The sequence below is a fragment of the Ambystoma mexicanum genome, chromosome 6q, assembly GCF_040938575.1.
Source record: "Ambystoma mexicanum isolate Mex_15411 chromosome 6q, UKY_AmexF1_1, whole genome shotgun sequence".
Classification (NCBI taxonomy): domain Eukaryota; kingdom Metazoa; phylum Chordata; class Amphibia; order Caudata; family Ambystomatidae; genus Ambystoma; species Ambystoma mexicanum.
This window is the reverse complement of record NC_090937.1, coordinates 1,253,336,134-1,253,355,311: the sequence shown is the minus strand read 5'-3', so window position 1 is coordinate 1,253,355,311 and position 19,178 is coordinate 1,253,336,134. Positions and strand designations below refer to the sequence as shown.

The 19,178-nt window shown below is 48.4% G+C and overlaps 1 protein-coding gene across 1 annotated transcript in view; it reads left to right on the top strand.

Moving 5' to 3' along the window:
• The window catches only part of RBPJ (recombination signal binding protein for immunoglobulin kappa J region), a 231,701-nt gene that overhangs the window by 43,349 nt on the left and 169,174 nt on the right, over window positions 1-19,178 (top strand). The window lies entirely within an intron of this gene.

Sequence of the window (19,178 nt, the reverse complement as noted above, 5' to 3'; positions counted from 1 at the left end):
TGGGCTCAATCCGGCGTTCCCACTTGGATCGGCCCTCAGTTCGCTGGATCGCATCGGTGGGCCGCCATCTTGGGTTTTTAAACTCGATATGTTCCAGGATCGTTTTCTCCCCGTTCCACGGTCCGATTTTTCTTCCGGAGTTGGGTTGAATCGTCCGCAGATGTTCCGATACTCTCATGCAAAGCTTCGTGCAAATTTGGTCAGTTTTGTAAGGATCTTATACAGCCCAGTAGTAGTGTGGCCCAGTAGTATTTCTCCATGTCTGGGAGTGCGAGGCCGCCTTGTGATATTGGTAGTGTCAACGTTGCGTAGGCAGCTGAGGCTTCTGATTTTTTGAAAAAAATTAGCGTGGTAGTATGATGGGTATGTTTATGAATAAATAAAGAAGCTTGGGGAGAATCAACATTTTGGTCAGCGAAATCCACCCCCATAGTGTTAGTGGGAGGGATTTCCATCTCTGGATACGTTCTTGAAGAAAGGTAACTCTTCCCATAGTTGTCTCTAAATATTTCTTTATAATTCAGTGACATCAGAATGCTGAGGTATCGGACTTTGGAACATTCCCATTTTAACCCGTGGTCATCGGGGAAACTTGGGGGGGGGGGGTGTTCGGTGTCAGCGGAAATATTACTGACTTAGAGTGATTGGTTTTAAGGCTTGAGATGTTGCTGAACCTAATTACTTCGCGCATTATCGGGTTGAGATTTGTCTGAGGATCGTTGACTAATAGCATGACGTCATCGACATAAAGGGAGGCTACTAGTCTATGTGGACCAAGGGTAAGGCCTCTATTGATTTGATGGGTCTTAGTCTGGAGGCTAGGGGTTCCATGACTAGGGCAAATATGAGGGCCGACAGGGGACAACCCTGCCTAGTACTGCGTTCTAGCCTGATATAAAGGGATTTCTTGTTCCCTAGGGTGATGTATGACCGTGGTTCATTGGAGTAAAGAGATCAACCTAATAAAGAATTTGCCCACACCATTTGCGTAAGTGTCGCGTAAAGATAAGGCCATTCTACAGAATCAAAGGCCCTCTTGGCGTCCAGTAGGACGGCGATTCCTTGTTGTGTTGGTACAAGTGCTGCGATGGCGCCAAACAGCCGTCGGATACCGTAGGTTGTGCTGCGTCGGGGGATAAAGCCGGCCTGATCACCCAATACTAATCCGGGCATGAGAGGGAGAAGTCATGTGACTAGGATTTTAGCTAGAATCTTGTTGTCGAGGTTAATTCGAGAGATTGGCCTGTAGGAGGCGCAGTCTTCTTGGGGTTTGCCTGGTTTATGTATCGGGAATACATTGGCTTCACAAAGTGTGGGTGGGAGTATCCCTTGCTCTGGGGCTGCTTCATATACTCTCAGGAGTAGTGGAGCTATGATAGCTACGTGTGCCTTATAGAATTCTCCTGTGAGGCCGCGGGGACTGGAGCTTTAGTGTTTGGAAGGGATTTTATTGCTTCTACGATTTCTTCTTCTGAGATGGGTACGTTTAGTGGTTCTCGAGTTCTTGTGCTGTCCAATATAGCTCTGTATCGTTGAGGTAGTCTTGGAGTGCCTCGTAGCTGGTTTTACTTTTGGAACTGTATAGATCTTGGTAGAAGTCTCAATGTATTTACTATTTGTTCTTCTGTATAGACCAGGTTTCCCTGTGCGTTCCGGATATGCTCCACATGGGTAGGTGTTTTGTCGATCCTTAGCAGGTGGGCTAGAAGTGCTCTGGGTTTTTGACCCTCACCGTATTGTCGGATCTGGTGTCTGCGGCCTAGAAACTTCAATTCACGTTCAGCTGATTCGTGAAATTTCCGTAATTCTTCTTTCAGGTCAGCTTGGATCAGCGAGTCTTGGGACATTATATATTTCTTAGAGTTAGCTTCAGCCGTTGTTCACTGTGCCAATTCACGACGTATCCGTTTGAAAATGCCGTTTTCCTTTGACATGCATACGCCTCGTACATAGCATTTCAGCGTTTTTCCACAAAGTACTGGCGGAACTCACCGAGTCCTGGTTGATTTCGAGGAAAATGGTGATCTCTTGCTGGAGTTCCGAAGCAAAAACATCATCTGATAGGGCACCTGTTTTGAATCTCCAATTAGTGACAGGTTCCTTGATGTTGGGCAGCGTGAACGCGAGTGTCACCGTGGAATGGTCGGAGAGGGAACATGGCAGGATTTGACGGGGACCCCAGCTGTATGGGCTCTTATTCGACGCTATGATATAATCGATGCGTGAGCTGGTATTGTAGACCGCTGAGTGATATGTGTATTCACGTGTGTCTCGGTGGGAGTGTCTCCGTGTCGGACAGTTCGAATGCTTGACAAATCTTTCACCTGTTGACTCGCTTTAGAGGGCTTGCAGGTTGTATTGTGGGATTTGTCTATTTTGGGATCCAGTGGGGTGTTGAGATCTGTGCCCCAGAAGACTGTTGCTGAGGTGAGTGTTCCTAGTTGAGTCATGACCCAGTGAAAAATTTGGACTGTCAGTGTTGGGAGCATAGGAGTTCACCAAGACTATTTCTTTCCCTGCAAGTATCCCTCTCAACAGAAGAGCTCTTCCCTGAGTATCTTTTTGACTCGATTAAGCTGAAATTGACCTTTTTGTCAATTAAGATGGCGACCCCTCTTGCAAAAGATGAGTATGAAGAGAAGTATCTATGGCAGCCCCATGACCGGGCCCAGTGGTGTTCAGCAGTTGGCATAAGATGGGTTTCTTGTAGCATGGCAATATTGATTTTGTGTCTCCTAAGGTATTGGAGTATTCTTCTGAGTTTAGCTGGTTGGTTGCCACCACTGATGTTCCAGGTGGCTATTTTAAACGGGCTCATTGGGAGTGATTAGATGAAGATGGTTGGGATCTGTGTATTCGGTGGGTTCGGTTTAAAGCCTGGGCGTGGAAGGCCAGCTGTTGTTGTCGTGGCAAAGTCGTACGATGGAAGCAAGGATTGCTGATCTGGGGACGGTTGATTGGTCGCGGATGGAGGTTGGGTGCGGAACAGAAGTTGTTGCTGCCAGTGCTCTTCGTGACGGGGGTCGTATGGATGTCCTGCATTAGAATGCAGGTGAACAGTCAAAGGTAACTTGATAAGTTTAACCTCCCTCCCCTGCATGGGCAACTCACAACTGGCCCACGGTGTACCCACCCTTGTGAACAGAACTGTAAACATTGCTGTGCTTGGGGCGCTAGTAGCCTTCCAAGTGGGAGAAGGGCTCCCCGTTACTGTAGGATTTTGTTCCTGTGGTGATTATCGTGTGTAGAGCTGAGGGTGGAATAATACCACCAGTATTTGTTGCCGATCTCGGTGGTTACGGTGGGTCTCTTCGCATGCGGTCTTCGCATCGTGGCATCGGATTGTTTGATGCAGGTCTACATCTGGCGCGGTCTAGATAGTCGTTGGCTTCTTCTGGTGTATTAAAGAATTGGGCTTTCCCTTTGTGTTGAATTCGGAGTTTTGCCTGGAATAGCATGGAATAGAGTATTTGGTTATCTTGGAGTCTCCGCTTGACCGTCGTGTATGAACGCCTCTGTGCCTGTACTGTTGGAGAAGTCTGGGAAGATTTGGATTGGGTCGCCATCATATTGGAGTTTCCCTTTTTCTCTGGCAACCTTGAGTATTGCATCACGGTCTTTGTAATTTAATATATTTGCGATGATTGGCCGAGGGTTTGTGCCTGGGACTGGTCTAGTGTTCGGAATCCTGTGAGCCCTTTCAATGACAAATAGATGGGAGAGAGTCTCTTTCCCAAATAGTTCTATGCACATCTGTTCGACAAGGTCCTCCATTTTGGTCTGATTCTAATATTATTCCTGCGGGAGCACCCCTCCAAATCTTCATTTTTGGTGCAAACTGCCTTCATTTGTGTTTCAAGCGTTGAGACTCGAGTTCAGGGCTACAGTGCCATCATCAAGGTCAGATACTCTGTTTAACAGTGTCTAGCCTGTCTGCGTGTTTATCAAGGCGGTGCTGGAGTTGATCCACCTTGGTTGATAGAGCGTCTAATTTGCTCCCCAGGCCATCAATTCCAGTCTTTAGGTCCATCAGGATCTCCCTAATGTCAAAATTTGAGGCTTGTTGCTCTGCTGGGGTCATGCCACTGTTGGAGGAGGGTTTGCTAGAGGAGCTGGCTTCAAAGTTCAATTTTTTCTTTTTAGACTTGTCTGTTTTCCCCATTGTTTTCTTTGAATTGTTTCTTATAGGTTTGTAGAGGGTGGTAACTTAGGCCGCTGATGAACGGGCGTGGTCAGTTGCTAGGTGTTTTCGCTGTTACTTTAGGAGGTTTGGGAGAGGCTGGATGATTACTGCTTGCGGTCCCTGATTAGGAACAGCCCAGGGGTCTCGTTGGGTATACTGTGCTGTTTAACGCCTATCTGCGCTTCCGTGATCGCGTTATGGCACTGACGGTTGGTCTGCGGGGAATCTTGAAGCTCTGGGACCGATAGGTTGACACTTTGCTCAATTAGAGTTATGGTCCTGGTGCAAACCCAGAAGTGGGTTATCAGCTGTTCCTGCAGTGTTTGTCACAGCTTCTCTGCTAGGCAGCTTTATAGCTGGTATTGGTTGTTTCCTTGCTTTGGCTGTGTTACACAGCGTTTTCACTGGCGCAGCATGCGGGAGTCTGGAGTGTTTGGGGGTTAATAGCTCTCGTGTTTAGGGTGTATCGATGAAGTGCTGGTGCATGGGAAAGAGACTTGGTGGCTTGGCAGACCGTTCTGTTGAAGGCCTGGTACAGGGATGTCGTGTAGCTCTGTCGTGGTGGCTGGGTCTCCACTCCTCTGGACGTGGCGTGTAAGTTTTTCACCAGTATTGTTTCCTTCTTTTATACCAGTCTCTGTAGGGACCTGTCGGATCGTTGCTGTGAAAGCCTCGATATGGGTTGGGGGTCGGCATCCGTGGCTTGTGCTGTATTGACCTAGGTCGCAGCTAAAAGAGCATTGGGCGGAATCCTCTGATCACGTTGGAATTTTCAGCGCAGTCAGTGTCGCCTTTGGAATCTGCATGCGCTGGGTTTGTTTGTAGCGGTCACGGCACCGTTAAGCTAGCGGAGTTATTTAAAGCTGAGCGGTTGCAGCGTCCAGAGGTTTCCGCTCCTTGGGCAGTCACCGCCTATCGAGGGAACGCTGAAGGGCTCAGGGGAGGCCGGCAAGTTGTTTGCAGCGGCTTTGTGGGAGTTTGTCTCTTCGCTGCCAGAGCGCTGTTGGGGTTAGGCAGCGGGGGCGCTTGTCTCTGCTTTAACTGCCGGCCTTGTTGGTTTCATGGGCGGGTCGGGGAGAGCCGCGTGTCTGCCAGGGACATAAGCTGCAAGCCGCGCTGTGTGCTCCTACCTGATCCTCAATTCGGATTTGCTCGTATGCGACTATGCTGCCGTTGCACTCCGTACCAAGCTGCCGTGGGGACGGAGACTGTGGTGTCTCCCGGGCGCTCAGGGAGCGCACGTCTACCCGCTTTCTTGTAACGGCTCGGTGCACTCGGCCAAGCTGCGTAGGCTTTCGTTGGTTGCCTGCTGTTGGCCCCCGTTCGGATCTCCGAGGGGCTTCTCCCCCACTGCATACAGGCCGACAGGCCTGCGCTGCAAAAGCTGTATTTCAGGGAATATACGGAGGCCAGAGACAAGAGTGGTCTTAAAATGTTCAGCAAAGACTCCCGAATCCACACAATGTTCGATTTGAGTAGTTTAATCACCACAGGGGCATTGATGTTGCAGGATTAATTAGGAGCTGCACAGAGCTCGAGCTCTCTAGGAAGCCGCCATCTTGGTTGGCTCTCTAGCGCCCTCTGTATTCATTCATATGTTAATGTCTGTGTTTAGAATGCAGTATAAGTTTATATATGTTGGTATACATTGTAAATGTAAATCTATGAACTGATGTCATTTTTTCTTTTAGCTTTTTGGGGTGTGTAGAGGTTCCAACAATGTTAGTTTATGTCAGGTTTAATCGTAATGTTTTATTTCGTTATGTGCATGATCTGCAAGTCTGCATTTCCAGCACTTATAGATGTCAATTTTGTGTAGCTCTTTTCCACCACTTTATTTTTGCGTTGAGTATTGTATACATTGTGTTAATTATGTTGAAAATGTTGCTTGGAATCGGTTATGATTACGTGTAAAATGTTCCTTTTATTTTGTATTTTGCTGGTGCATGCATAGCAGTTTGATTTTTACCCTTTTTATGGAGTTTATAAAACTTGACGTATCGGGGTGGATATTTGGTGATAGATGGATGGATGTAGTAGTACTCTTTTAAGAAATAATTCTTTAATTGGTGCTGTTTGGTTTGTTGTAGAAATCTACATAAAACCGGGATAAAATGTTCCTGTCAGAAAGCTACCTGGCTCCTCTCTTCTTCACATACACCAAGCACACAATATTTTATTCAGCAAGACTCCATTTTCACTAGCCAGTAGCGAATGCTATTGTTGAGACCTTCGTGAACATAAATGTAGTATCTAAATTCTGGCTATGAAGCATTATTTTGTACTGCTGGGAGTTGTAATTCTAACTCCCCCACCCCTATTAGAACACAATCTATGTAGCTAGTTATCCATATTGGATTAAAAACATTAACTTGCTTTTTTCATTTTGCCGCCAATCGTGTGATTTGCCAGATGGTCTTGTGCTTCTTTTGGGATTTTTAAGTACGCATGCATGCCGAGGTTCCCGACAGTCCGGATCTGGTTCAATATCCTTTTCTTTTGTATGCATGTCTGTAAAGCATGGAGGAGAGGGTAGACAACCTTGTCATGTTCATCTTCCAGCTACTGCTTTACAAATTTAGTTTTTTTTGTTGCTCATTTGTGTCTGAGCATGGATCATCTGGGGAACCTGGTGCATGTGTGTTACTGCGTGACTTTTTTCAATGTCTTATGTCTGTACAGATGTGATCTTGTCTAGCTCCTCTTCAGTCCGTTAGATTTGAATAATGGAAAGGAACCATTTCCATGGCTTGGGTTTTAGTCTTTTTGTGCTGGACCCTTCCTTTCCTTGTTTATTTTGTTCTAGTGTTTTTGGTGGACTCATCTGCTCTTGGTGCAGACACACAATAATCCATGTGTAACAAGATCGATTATTTGATGGGATACTTCTCATCACAGTATTGCAAAGTATGCGTTTTTTTTAGTTTTAGGTGCCGTGCTGGTTTTACTTTGGAAATGAAAATCTTTCGTATAGCGCCTCATCTTGAAAAGTGAACGTATTAATGAATATTGCGGTGGAGTTGGAGCAACATCTTTTTTATGTATGATCACCCTTGTACATTTGATACACGGGTTGGTTTGACATTGCCACTGAAGTGACTTACTCCCCGGATTGAGACACTTGAACATTTTACTGTTTTTATATCTTCGAAATGCTAAAATGTGCAATGATCGACTGTATATTTTTATTCATGTGAGGTATATTTTTAAAAGGTTTTGTTTCTATTTTGAAGTTCGTTGGTGGGAGCCGTGGGTGGGGCGCTCCAACATGGAGTTTGACATTTGTCTATTTCTGTGTGTTTGTACATGTGAGTGTTTGCAAGACTTTCTTTTGGTCACACTCTGGATGTACGAGATGTCAGTGTTATGTGGAGCTGTTGGTAGGTGAAGCCATACATTTATTTGGGGTGTCTAGTGTTGGTAGTAGGGCCTGTTTATTATGGATGGATGGGTTTGCTAATGCCCTACCTCACGTGTGGGTGCAGCTATACCGTGAAGATGTACATGAAAGGAATTAGTTTTATTTCCGGGTTTTATGGGTTGTTTTGTATTGCAATAGTTATTTGTACTTAATGAAGTCGTCCAGTGAGGATGGGGCCTTCTCGGAAGCACACTGGCTTGTTTGGACCTCTATGGCTTAGGAATGTTAATTGCTGCAAGCACTCTGAAGCATGACGGTGCACCTCGAAGGAGATACTTGCATAGGTTTGTTTTGATATGCCTGCTAAAGCTTTTTAAAATTACACGGTAGTACTTTAAATCTGGTTCATGTGTGTTTTGGTACATGCAAGTGTGACATATTTCCTGGCATTGCACGGTATTCACTTAAAGTTATGAATTGTGTTTGGGTGGTGTGAGTATTTTCCGGGGAGATGGCTCAGGATTCGATGTGAGCAGGTACTTAATGTGTAAGATGTTTTGGTCTCTGAAGTGTTTATTTTGTTTTAAATATACTGTGGTACAATGACGGGTCTTTGAAAGTGCCCATGAGCGTGGGAGGTCTTCTAAAAATGACACGAGTAAATCAAGTTAAGTGCAGTTAAGATTCCATTTCATAACTCAACTAATGTATCACGTTGTGCTTTAATGCACTGTGAAACCTTTCTGTGTTGTGAAGTGGTGCATGCTTGATGACGGTGTGCTGTTAGCAGTGCAATGGGGTGGTCTTTAGCCAAGTTGTGTTTATTTTTTAATTTTTTAAACGCATACTTTTTTTTGACGAAGGTCTTGCTTTGTATTTTGGGAATTGAGTTGTGGGCCTGTTCGAGCATGTGCTTTTCACTTCGAGTATCTGCTTGAGTCATGTTAGGCATCCATGCCAAATAAACGAAGAAAACGGTACGTTTTAAGGTTTGCTACGTTTCTCTGCACCCCTAACGTTTTGTAGTTTTGGATGCTCGTTGCGTGTCACTGGATTATTCTTCTTATGAAGTTACTGACATCTTCAGTGCCAGTATTTGGGTTAGTGGGTTGAGTTTATGCAAGAATTTTGATACGTGACAAATATCAAACCAAACGTGTAGCTCTCTCAAATAACCTATGGCGGAAACAAAGTTGACCTGCTTCTCGGTGGCGTCGCAGTGTAGGGGCACGGCGGCTTCCTACCAGGAGTCTATTCTCATTCTGGCTCCCAGGTCTCTGAAGGCTGAGTGGTGAATGGGGACCACCAATCTTGTGTAGGGGGTTGCTTTCTATGGTTCCCAAATGTTCAGCCCGATGTTAGTCTTTCTCGATCCCAGGCGCCAAGGCAGCTGCCAGTGTAGAAACGGCCGTAGCCTGACAGCTCTGTTGCGGACAAGGCGCGCCCGTGCGTGCAAGCTGCTAGGAATCCACGTGAGTCCCGGAAAGAGGAGGGCGAAAGGGATGAACGGAATGGTGGGCGGGGGCGTGCCCTGGGGACATGATTCTGGGCCGTTACAGGTGTGTGTGTGACAGGAATCGTGACAGAGCCCCCCCCCCCCCCAAGCCAATGACCCCGTGGGAAGGCAGGGTGCTCCCAGTGAAAGCGAGCCACCAACCGAGGAGCGTGGACATCAATAGCAGGGACCCAAGACCGCTCCTCCGGGCCATAACCAACCCAATCCACCAGATTCTGCAAGCGACCCCTGCAGACCCGGGAGCCCAGGATGGCCGACACCATCAGGGGAAGCCAAGGACACCGGGGCAACAGGGGCGCGCAAACAGGAAGGGGCCGGACAGGGCTTGAGTAGGGAGACGTGAAACACAGGATGGATTCTCCAAGACCCCGGGAGAACAATACGGTAAGTGACAGGATTGATCACCCGGGACACCACCTAAGGACCCACAAAATGGGGTAGGAGCTTCCTGCAACCGACTAGCTTCAAATAACGTGTGGAAAGCCACACCCGGGAACCCACCGAGAACCCAGGGGCCGACTGGTGCTTCTTGTCTGCCTAGGACTTCATGGACGACTGGGCCTCACAGAGATGCACCACGGTCTGGGCGTGGATTGAGGACCGGTCCCTAAGACAGGCGCTAGCGGCCGGATTGGTGGAGGCCGCGAGGTCAGGGATCGGCAATGTACGGGGATGCTGGCCATAGAGGATATAGAAGGGGGGAGAACCCAATGGATGCATGGACCATGTTGTAGGCAAATTCAGCGTGCCAGAGGGCCCGCAACCAGGAGCACTGCTGTTGGAAGATCAGACACCGTAGGTATTGCTCCATGGTCTGGTTCGTCCTTTCGGTCTGACCATCCGTTTCCGGGTGGTAGGCCGAAGAGAACCGGACATCAGTACCCATTAACTTGGTCAGAGCACGCCAGAAGCGAGATGTAAATTGAGACCCCCTGTCGGAAACCAGGACAGAGGGCAACCCAAACAAACAAAACGGAATCAAAGAACAAGGTGGCCAAGACAGAAGCGGAGGGAATACCCTTACATGGGATGAAGCGTGCCATCTTTGAGAATGAGTCCACCACCACCCAAATGGTATTGTAACCCTGCACCCGAGGTAGTTCAGTAACAAAATCCATGGTTAATGTCTGCCAGGGTCTCGGGGGCACGGGCAAAGTGAGGAGACCCAATGGGCGTCCTCTACGGGTTTTACATTGTGTGCATATGGTGCAGGTGTTGACATGGCAGTCCACGTCCCTCTTCATACCTGGCCACCAACACCAACGTTTCAGGAGAGACAACGTACGGCGTTGACCAGGATGACCATTCACAGGGGCATCGTGAGACCATTCCAAGGCCATATTGCGTGTGTCAGCGGTGGGTAGAAATAGGCGGTCCAACACAAACTGGAGACCATCACGGAACACCGGATCGCACTCTGATAACTGGTCGGGATGGACGGACGCCCACTTGCGTACAGCGTCCAATAATGGAATTGAGGGGGTACAGAGACAGATTACCTTGGTGTTGTCTAACAATGTGTTGGGAAATACCGACAGAGAAACCCCCCCCGGGAGAGCGTGAGAGTGCATCGGCCTTGCCATATGCGGACCCAGCCCGGTGTTGTATCTGAAAATCAAATGCCGCGAAGAAAAGGTTCCACCTCACCTGTCGGCTGTTAAGGCATTTTAGTGATGCCAAATCCTGCAGATTCTGGTGATCCGAGAACACCGTGACCCGATGCTTGGCGCCCAAGAGGTGGTGTCACCACACGCGGAAAGCATCCGTGACCGCTAATGGCTCCTTCTCGGTCACGGTATAGTGGGACTCGGGGGTGGGGGGGGGTGGGGGGTAGTGAACTTACGTGAATGGAACGAAACCGGGTGCAGACGACCTGTGGACTGACATACCTGGGACAAGACGACACCAAGAGCAAAGGAGGAGGCGTCTGCCTCCACAATAAAAAGGAGGTCTGAGTCAGGATGCTGGAGAACTGGGGCTGTGGTGAAAGCGGTCTTTAGTGCATTGAAGGCATTTTGACGAGTATCAGGCCAAAGAAAGGGGACATGAGGACTAGTTAGTGCGGTGAGGGGAGACACAATGGAAGAGAAAGCAGAGATGAACCTTCTGTAGAAGTTCGCGAAGCCTAAAAAGGACTGAAGAGCCTTCACAGGAACAGGCCAGTCCAGAACCGCTTTAACCTTTGAGTGGTTCATGGATAACCCCCCGGGAGTGATACAGAACCCAAGGAAGTCGACGTTATCGACATGGAACCGGCATTTCTCTGGCTTGGCGTACAGAGAGTGTTTTTGTAACCGTGACAACACCTCACGAACATGACGCATGTGTTCATCTAAAGACTGAGAGAATATCACTCAGGATGTCGTTCATAAATCTCTGGAAGGTCGCCGGGGCGTTGCATAGCCCAAAAGGCATGACTGCATATTCGTATAAGCCGTACTGGGTACAGAAAGCGGTCTTCCATTCATCCCCGGAACGGACGCGGACCAGATTGTAGGCTTCCCGGAGATCCAGTTTGGTGAAGACGGTTGCGTGTGTGAGTCGTTCAAGCAAGCGTGATGAGGGGAATAGGGTACCTGTCTTTCCTCGTGACAGCGTTCAGCGCCTGTAGTCTACACAAGGGCGCAGATCGCCTTCTTTCTTGGGCACAAAAAATATAGGGCTCGCTGCAGGTGAGGTGGACGGACGTATGTGTCCCAAACTCAAAGCCTTTCGGATGTACTCCTTAAGAGCCAGTTCCTCAGATGGTGAGGGGGAATAAATACACCCTGAAGGTATTACGGCGTCGGGGAGTAGGTCGATGGGACAATCGTAAGGGCGATGTGGTGGAAGGGCCTCGGAGGAACCACGATCAAACACAGCCGCGTAATCCTGATCTACTTGGGGAACGTTCGCCACCACTAATCCGACTGTGTTCTGATGGTTTTTCCTGCGGGTCATCTACCATCAGCTGAGCTATAGCCTGAGCGGGATTGTCACTGATGGTATCAGTGGGAAGACAGTAATGCTGGCATATGTCCGACTCGAAGTGAACCAAACCTGATTTCCAATCAATGAGGGGGTTATGTTCCTGAAGCCAAGGGATTCCTAGTATGAGCCCGAACTGTGGCATAGTGATGAGATCAAAATTTATGGTCTCCCTGTTTTTGGATTGTATAGTTAATAACAAAGGGGCTGTTTGCTGTTTCACTGGGCCTGATATCAAAGAAGAGCCGTCTACTGCGTGTACTGGTTCGGGCCTGGTCTTGGTCAAGAGGGGGAGATTCAATGAACGGGCCAGCGAAATGTCGATATAGTTACCCGTCGCCCCTGAGTCAATTATAAGGGTAACTGGATGTGTGATCGACGCTATGGGCTGTAGAGTGGCTTGTGCATGGATGGGCCGGATGCGCCCGAAAGCGGGTATTGGGTTCGGGGTGTGACTGGTAAAGCTCGATCCCGTCCCCGGTGCTATGATCGAGCTATCCGAAAACCCTGTGGTTTGAGCTTGGGGCGACGTGGACATTCCTTAACAAAGTGACCTATAGTACCACAATAGTAGCAGGCGTTATCCACCCACCTTCGTTCCCTTTCTAGGGGAGTTATTGGGCTCCTGATACCCCCGATCTGCATGGGTTCTTGAGAAGAGTCAGAGGAAGGGTGTGCCGTATGGGGTGTGGAAGACCGAGCGAAACCTGCTTCCGCTCTTCTTTCGGACCTACGGGCGTCTACCTGAAGAGACAAGTCAACCAGATCCTGAAATGCGGTGGGTAATGAGGGAATCGCCGATAAAGCATCCTTCATGGGATTACTGAGGCTCCTATAGAATACCACCGCCTTCTTGCTCTCGGGCCACGAGGTTTCAGCAGAGAGCTGATTAAACCGGGTTATGAACTCCATAAGAGAACCCCTACCCTGATTCAAGTCCAAGAGTTCCAGATCCCGAGACTGGACCTTATGACGGGTATCAAAGACCCGGGACATTTCGGTGACAAGGAGATCGAAATTGTATAGGGCCGGGTGGTTATTCTCCAACAGGGGGTTGGCCCATGTAGCGGCCATGCCAGCCAGATGGGAAAGGTTGAACGCTCCTTTCGTAGTGGAATCTGGGAAAGCCTGGGGTCGGCACAGGAAGTGTAGCTTACATTGGCTTACGATGGTCCTGAATTTCTTGGGATCCCCATGGTATCTTTCGGGGGCTGCCAACAGGAATGGAGTGGGTAATGCCACGGGAACAGGGTTCTGAGGTGGGGGAGTCGGAGGCGGGACGGGTCGGGAGACAGGGGGCGTATCTCCGAATTCCGCATCTGAGGGCAAAGGGTGTCTAACACTCTGTATGTTGTCAAGGTGTTGATGAATAGCTGTGTTGAATGCTGCCATGTCTTCTCGTAGCACTGTGATGGCTTGGACCGTAGCAGTCATGGGGTCTTCAGCGTTCCCCTCCATTGCCTACACGACGATTGGCTTCACAGTCTGTTGAGACTGTGTAGGCAGAAGAGGCCTCTGTCCCCAAATGCCGCACAGAGAGAACCCAAAGTCCCTCTGTGCAGCCGTTCAGGCCACAGTCTGAGATGTTCCAGTCCTGGACCGTGAACCTCTGGGACCCCAAGCTGCTGCAAGAAAATGCAGGTTAAGTACCAAGCAACAAACAGCAACCAGTGTTAAGAATAAGGCAAAAAGGTCTTACCAAAGGAGGTCAAGGAAGAGGTGAGGAACCTAAGGAAGTAGTAGTCCGCTTTCCGCCTGTTAGCGTAGTAGCCAACTATGAGCTATGGTACAGGAAGCCCAAAGAGCCAAGTGCAAGAAGGAGAATCTGTGAGGTAATCCAAATAACAGTCCGTGATCGAAGCCAGTTATATCCGGCTAACAAAGCCAAAGGGTTGATCCAAGAAGAGTCCAGAAGAACAAACCAGGTCGATTCCGTGAGTAGCCAGTAGTCCAAAAGGTACGTAACGCCAAACAGGATGCAAAGCACAGCTGTGAAGCAACGAGCACCCAGGCTTCCTGTGTTCAAGTACTCTCGCTTCTGGTCACGTGGTGCACTGCTGGGTCACGTGAATGGGTCACGTGGTGCGCTGCTGGGTCACGTGAATGGGCGAGCGCGTCACGTGACCGTATAGCCTCGCTACGCGGAAGCCCGATGTTAGTCCTTCGCGATCCCAGACGCCAAGGAATCTGCCAGTGTAGAAACGGCCGCAGCCTGACAGAAGCTCTGTTGCGGACACGGCGCGCCTGTGCGCGCGAGCCGCTAGGGAATCCACGTGAGTGCCGGAGACAGGAGGCAGAAAGGGATGAACGGTGGGTGGGGGCAAGGGATGAACGGTGGGCGGGGGCGTGTCCTGGGGACAACATGATTCCGGGCCATTACAGGTGTGCGTGTGACAGGAATCGTGATAAAACCACAGCTAGTAAAACCTTGTGCCAGCAACAGCACACAGCATCCTGATCCCCTGCAATATCTTCTGGGATGGGTCCGCACCATGGGCTGTGAGCGATCCCTCCCACCGCCCTGTCTTTTGGCCTTCAGCCATTGTCTTTCATGTCCCTCTGCTCCTTGCCTGTGCTCCTGTCCTCACCAGAGATTCCTCCCCACCGGTCCCGCAGGATACCCTTCTGGCCTTCTTTTCAGCTTACTCTCACGCAGCTCTTCCATTGTCACCTTCCGTAGGTGTTGTCCTGGAGTGACTAGAGGCGCTGACTTCGTTTACACCTGCTCTCCCCGACCTCTTCCACACAAGCTGGTCCCACTATCCTCTCATTCGGATTCCAAACAGTCCCAAACCTCAGCCGGACGTTGGAAGAAGTTGCTAACGCCTGTTTGCCAGAACCTGCAGTTTTGAAGGGGAAAAAGTAGTTGAGGCCTAGGTCCACGAGTTTCGTCTTCACCCCCTCATAGGATCTCTGCTGTTTTTTGCACCTGTTGGGTGAAGTCTGTAAAAAGCATGATACGCATGCCACCAAGCTTGTAAGCTAAGCCGTGGCCCTGCGTGCATCTTGCAGGATCACATCGCAGTCTCTATAATTCAGTAATTTTGCCATGATCTAATTAGGGGGTGCACCTACTGGTGGCTGCTGGCCAGGCACCATATGTGCCCTCTCAATGGTGAACCACATGGACAGTCCCCTGATCTTCAGCACATCCATGAAGACTTTCCAAATACAGTTCCATGCTGGGTCCCTTTTCTCCTTCAACCCCATGGATCCTTCCGTTACTGCGTCTGGCATGGTGCTGCGCGTCTTCGACCCGACTCGCAAGTGCTCTCATCGTCATTGCAAGCGCATTGTCTAGCCTGCAGCATTGTGACTGTGTCCTCAACCTCACCCATCCTCCTTTCTGCTTCTGTGACCCTCTCTCCCATCTTCTGCAAGTCCGCCCGCAACAATGACCGTTCCACAGCCATCGTCTGCACCTTGCCTTCTTGCCTGTTGCCAAGCGTCGAGTGCATTTCTCCTAAGGTCAAGTAGGTAAACTAACTTACTAGACCTGCAGGTCTAGCAGAATTTGAATGAATTTGCAAGGCCATACTCTTTGACTAATGTCTTCAGCGATACACAAAAATGCTGTATTGTTGCGTGTTTTAGGTCTTGGTTACCAAAAAACTTCTGGTAACATTAAACATATTAGTATACTGTTGCTAATCAAATGGGTTTGTTTGCCAATCGAGAAGATTTTAATTAGCAAACTCTGCTAATCAATTTTTGAAAACTATTTTATGCCTTGCATGGACCAAGTTATGAGACCAATTCATGTATAATATTCATGCAGGAAAGGCCCCAGTCGTGCAGTTTGCTGAGCGGTTATTACTGTGACTGTACAATTTGAAACTGATAAAGCACTGTGTGGCATTTTGTAGACAAGTGATGTGCATCTGAAGGGAAGTCTACTCACGCACCCAACATTGCCGCCTTTACTGTGCAAGCCTTGTCTTCTACCTAGGATTGTTAACTATGAAAAATAGCGATGCCGCCCGTGCCTTGGTTATATTAGCATGGAGTCCTGTGGGATGGGAAGGTGTCCCTTTCACTGAGCCCCCCCACCCCCAACCCTACTCCCTGGCTCCTCATAGCGCGTTGAATGCATCTCTTTACTTTAAAGCACCTCAGGGGGCTTCCCCTTCCCAACACCCCTCTTCTGTTTGTTCCTTTCTCTTTATTCAAATTTAAGATCTTCCTTCTATTTAATTTCCACTCTGTCTCGCCAGGGACAGGCTTGAGGGCTCTGATTCTCACTGTCTTAATCTATTATTGACACTTTATCTCGACTGGGACAAGTATGAGCATTCCAGTAATGACTCCTTCTCTCTTGGGGTATTCTTAATACTTTCTCGACTGGGACGAGCATGAGTGTGCCAGGATTGTTCAGGGATGACTTCACTGGGGTACATAACATGTTGGGACCCACTCCTTCACTTGTAAAGTTGGCTTCTCGTTTCTTTGGCAGCGTCACAAACTGTCCCTCAGTTCCTTTTTCGGCTGGTTCGCTCCACTATACCTCAGTGGGAGTGGTATTATCGTTGATAACGGACCTCCAGGTGCATCTCTACTTGCTTGTGGTTACACTACCACTTGTCTCCTGCGAAAGCTTAGGATGCCTTGTATTCACCTCAGTCTCTCGGGCCTCTTCTCTTTTTCCACACTTTGCATTGAAAGCTGTGCTTAAGCTTCTCTCTAGCATCGGATGCCGCACGTCCATGTTTTCCTCACCATACCTCCGCCAGCTGATTCGAAGCTCCCTGTTCGTCTCTCTCTCTCTCACAAGGTCTCAGCCTCCAGTTTAATGACCATGCTGTGGGTCTTCCCCCAGTGTACTGTCAAAGTACTTTGCTTAACTCTTACTCTGTATTCTTCCAGTGGTTCTCTTCGTCCCATGCATGTACCAATAGTGTATTTGGATGACGGTAACAGATTCTGATTTGTTCTTCATTTTTCATCACATGGTGTTAATGAAGGAGGGTTAGTAATGTTGCTTAGGTAGTACCTTATAAGTATGGAAGTCCTTGTCCCCAGATGGGGAGTCTCTCCCAGTGAGGTACTGCTTGCCTCTACACCTCCCTAGCCTCACAGGAAAAGCCCCTCCACCCTGTGGAGAAGTGACGGAATCCTACGATTCGTCACACTATGTAAATAACTAAGGTGGTCGTCCGTAGTCAGGAAGTCAAAACACTAAGGTCCACTGTGCAAAAAACAAATCCTAACAAATGACCCTACCACTATTCTAAGATAGTTACGGTCAGGCGAATGTCTCCCTTCTCTTGAATTCTTTTTCTCTCCAAGTATTCTCCTTGGCTTCAAACTTGGTGCTAGTCTGTTAATTTCAAATAGTCTCTTGCCACTCTTGGAATCAGTTTTGATATAAATTATATTAATCAGGCTGCTGTAGAAAGGTGCCATATCCACAGAGCCATGAGCATCAGTGAAGCAACCTTTGCTGGAAGCCTGATGCTGCATATTCCCATCCAGTGTCCAGTTCTTTCGTCTCCAGACCAAGAATTCAGGGACTGTCCTGTGATGCAGCATCTTGCAGGCATCCATCTAGAATCTCTTATTCTCTCCTAAGGTACTTTGTGGGCTTGGGTAGTCTGGTGTGCATCCTGTGAGACTGAGTGGGTTGGGAGTTTGCCGATGCCACCTGCCCATGCCTAAGGCTGGAATACATACAGGGAGATTTCTGTGAAGTCCCTGGACACGTTTAACTAACTCTAAAGGTGAATACTTTCTTTTTTTAAGAAGATCTCCTTTCCTGCAACTGAACCCCATCTCAACCTGCCTGCAGCTGGCACCTAGACCACTAGTCCCCCATCTACCCCTGAGAGAAGTCATGCAATAGACTAGGGAAGAACTGGATAAGGAAAGGATTCTGCCCTGAAAGTGTAAAAGTACTTACTTGCTAAAGAAGTTAGTGTGGTAACTTTATCTCTGTGAAAGAAGTCAGTGTCATTAGGTTTATGCTTGGCTTTGAGTTGCATTTTGCCCCTTTTTAAAAAGTGTATAGTTTGCTTTACTTACTTTGGTGTTTCCCCCTTCTAACAAGTAATACATGTTACTGTTTTATCTTTGCTTAACTGACTACCAATAGACGTTACCTGCCTTGAATAACATTGTCATTCTTAAAGTGTATCATGGGGTTGCGCTTTCCCCGATCTGGTTTATATAGATCTAAAAACAGTCTAAGTGAATACTAATGTCCATTGAGGTGCTTGTAGCCCTGTCTTAAAGGTATATAGGCCTTACTCACCGATAGTGTGTTTCAGTGTTTTGTGACCATATGTATGCTACAATTTCTTTGCACCAAACTACAGCCCTCTCTCCCTCCTAAAATGAGCCTGGTTACTGCTACCACATTCTCAGGTGGTAGAGCCTTATACTAAGAGTGGAGTTTTTTGTATTGCATCAGATGTATGGTTTTACAAAAAATTGTCCTAACAGTTGCCTGATTTCTTCACGTCTGTCTTCTCCGGTGTCCTGCTCTCCATGTGAGCTGGAAATGGTGCGGGGCACCCTGCCCAACATGCGGTCATGGTCAAGCCACCACCGTCTGTTACTCGATCTCGCCTTCTCAGACGCAGCGCATCTGGTCCTTTGCTCTGTTTTGAAACTCGCTGGCTCTGTGACTCTCTGGGACTCCTCCCCTCTCGGGTGTTAGGTGGCAAGGGGCCTACCCTGCATGTGTATGCATTTCTCTGCCTCGACTTGTATCAGCATCCTCTCCCCCTTACAGTCTACTTGTCTCAGTTGAATGGAAATTTCTGTTTAAAGGGACTGGCTGGCAATAGCATGTCTTCGTTGTGTATTTACCCAATTTTCTGGATTGTAGCTTTTTTTTTTTTCTTGTGCATTTGAAATTCCCATGCATGCCACCAAGGGATGTGAGCTAGGGTGTTACCCACAGGAACAGCAGTCCTTGTCCCTGAGTGGAGTCGCCAAGTGAGGTACCACTTGCCTCGACCTCTCGGGAGGGTGTTGCAGAGTAGGCTCACCTCCTTAGCCTCACAGGGGGAACTTTCCCCTTTGGGGGGAGGGACGGATTTGCTTGCTTTCGTCACACCAGGCACTACTTATAGCTACAGAATATGTATGCTTATCAACTTTTATTTTGATCCATGTGACATGCTGGAATTCACATGGCTGTACAATTTATC